Source organism: Sphaeroforma arctica (assembly GCF_001186125.1).
Source record: "Sphaeroforma arctica JP610 unplaced genomic scaffold supercont1.457, whole genome shotgun sequence".
In the NCBI taxonomy this organism is placed as follows: Eukaryota; class Ichthyosporea; order Ichthyophonida; genus Sphaeroforma; species Sphaeroforma arctica.
Window position 1 is genome coordinate 19,857 of NW_014040101.1, and position 3,392 is coordinate 23,248.

Below are 3,392 nucleotides of genomic sequence, written 5' to 3' on the forward strand. Positions count from 1 at the left end.
ATATGTATATGTTGGAGTGACAAAGCTTTTTCGCGTATAACTGACAGATCTCGCACCTATGTTACTGTTTCCTAAGAACGAGTTGGACGACATAATTGCCGGAGAGTGTGTGCTTTGTGGTTCTCTGATGATCCGTTCACTAGACGAGCCGTTTATTGATGATGAGGAGCTCAATGATGTCCTGGCGAGTTGGGCTATTTAGTGATGACACACAGATTCTGTTTGGACTCAAGTAGAATCAATTTGGGATCTAATAAAATGATTTCTACCGAATGTCAGTGATTGCCAATTCTGCGACTAGAAGGCTGTTAACGTACTTCCTTATACTTCCGCATAGCCTCCAATTGTCTAGATAAAGAAATAAGTTCCCAAATCGATCACAAGCTATATACAGGGTGAACCAATTAATTTATTGCGATACATTTTATTGAACAGCTGGTCAAGCGCATCTCACAGAGTCACTTGCAAATTGTCTCGTAACTGATTATACTTCGTCCTCGCATACAGTGTTCGCAGCTGTAAACCTGTATTGTTTAAATCTCCAGTCGGTTGAGGTGTCCGATTTATGTTTGTAGGGCGTACCGTACGACCCAGGTCACTCATCAAGCTGTACTACATCTGCGACATCGCATTGAACTGTGATAGTTACCGGTTCGGTTCTCGTGTTTATGGGCTGTACTTTAATGTCGAGTGCGAAAGGCAGCGTCTGGTTCTCAGGTTAGAATTGTGAGATCTGTATGGGCAAGAACGATCATCTATTATGTAAGCTGTTCCCGAAGTTTACATTCTTTGGTACAAGTTTGAGTAGCTATATAAAATGAAATACAAAGAAATTGCAATGGAACGAGTGCTAGAATTGTTTTGCAATTTCGATCTTTTTGTAGCAGAACTTTTTTTTTCTTCGTACTGTGAGAGAAGCTCACAATTTGAGCTTACTGACGAACATAGCACTAGAACCTGTCGTTGCACTATGCTCGTTTCTGATATTGGGTGGTTGTGCGCCCGTCAAGTCCGCATCATTTCCGGTCGTGCAGATGAAACTCATTCAATCTATTACGAGATTCAAGTGATTATATTTAATAGATATCGGGGCTGACTACATACAGCGGTTCATACTGACTGCAAAACATGGGATCCGCTCATCAGTGGCTACGTGTGGCACACGCATATGTGAATCTGTTTACACACAAATTCTAACCATCATGTCATCATAAATGGGCAAGGCATGCATAGGGGAAGCATTAAATTTAGTCCGCCTGGAGAGATATCTCGTATATATATTCACGAAATCTATCTGAGTACAGGAACATTATTAAATATTCTATTGAAAGCCCAAGTAAGCTGAACGTATCATCTAGCTTTTAATTTTTAGGGGAGCGTAAATTATATTTCTGGTGGGTGTTCACCATACTCTCCCTCCTTGTACGTTAGGCGGTTGTTGAATTTGATACCCGAGCGAAACGGGGTCACAAAGATTGATAGTAGTCGCGGCATCGCCACACACCCCCGCAATTGTAGCTCCATCTTGTATTGTCGAACTGATTGCTGTTGGTAGAAAATCGAGGGTTAAATGTAATTTTTTTATCGTGACAACATGGGGTTTATTCATTTCGAGAGTGCCTTTTTTGTTACCCCCTTTTCGAAGTGAGCTATAGGATAAACATATAGTCCATATATCACATAGACGCGTACAGCAGAACCAGTTATATATTATCTATTACCAGCTACATGGAGATTTAGGAAAGTTCGTCCGGTATTTGTTTCTTTTTCTGCAGGCTTTGAAAATTGTGTGCATGTTGGGTACTTTTGAATCCTGTAATCTTGCAAGTGACTAAAACGTAACTCCAAAAATAAAATGAGCTCACCTTATACTCTGTAAATGAAACACAAGACATTTATTTCCGATCAATTGCTTCTCTGGTCTGTCAACTACATACCTTGTTTACTATTTCCGCCGTATCGAGGATACGCTATGCCGGCGAAGATATCGGATGTGCCTCTCGCACCATGGGCTCCGTATAAAGTATCCGTAGTAGACCGCAGAGTTGCTATGAAGATGCTCATGAAACCAGTCATCCACGCGCCAAAAACACATAGACGCATACGTAGAATGCCAACAAAGTTGGTGTGAGCTGGATATAGTGTATATATACACATGTATGAAGGATAAGTGTATCTAGCATGTTTGCGGTGCATTAGTATGTTTTTAACATCCTGATGAGGCTCAAATACGATTAGCAACTACAGGAATGACCAAATTGAGTGTTTCAAATATTCACTGAAAGAATTTGATCACAAAAATCGAATAACCGTTAGGCTAATGCATACAATTTTTAGCGCTTGTGCTGGATAGCAAAAAGATCTATTTCTCAACTCATATTGAGGCGTTGCTCGTCTTATAATGGGTAAAAAGTAGCAAAACGCAGCTATGCTTGTCAACAAGAATGGTATATGCGTTGCTCCGGAAAATTGCGTGGTGCTTGAGGGATCGCCTTTCCAAATGATTGCAGGGTTTTATATGACAGAGGGTTTTGTTTATGAACAAAGAATACGTACATACTTATATATTTGACAGCTGACAGTTGTAGGATTGTATATATAGATATAAATTGGTGCAGCACACAGGCGACCGAAGCATAGATTCACGTTCTACATCATATAACATGCGTATCTGTATACTGCAACAAAGCAAAATAGTACGACTTTTATATGTGCTTAACGTTTGCTTGTATGCTTTACACGCTTATAAATTACGATTGTGTTGTGGAAAATTGCAGGCAAAGCAATGAATGCATAAACAATTCCATTTGCACACCTGCGCGTACGGCAGTGCAGTTTGAGCAGGGATTTGAAGGCTTAAATAATTTACCCATCTTGGCTTAGTTTGCATATACTCGGGTTTTATGTTCAATCTCTACAAGTGTATGAACATAGGATGAGGGATAAGAGACACGGTGCTAGCATATAAAATCTATGAAATATAAATATAAAGCATACTGGTACCACTGCTCGTGAAGGATGTAGCGAAATATTTTATATTCCGGAGATCAGCAAAACGTAAATAAATCTAAAATTCAAACAGTATGACGACGGCTTCAAAGTTCAAGCCTTCTTTTTAGTTCTTCAACTTCCTTCTACAATCTACAAGGGGTAAATTTATAATTTTCAAGTTGTAAATATATTTATGGAATGGGTCAGTTATCCAGCGAATATGATTCGCCTAGCGTACAAAAAAATGGTTTTAATAGCAGGAGTTAGTGAATGGCGCGATTCTAGATTGAAGTTTGATACCAAGTGCACATGGGCGTGAGGCCCTCGTACTAACGTAAACAAAAACCAAGTGACGGTTTAAACCCCCAATTAGAGGAAAAGTAGGTTTGTCTTGAACCCCC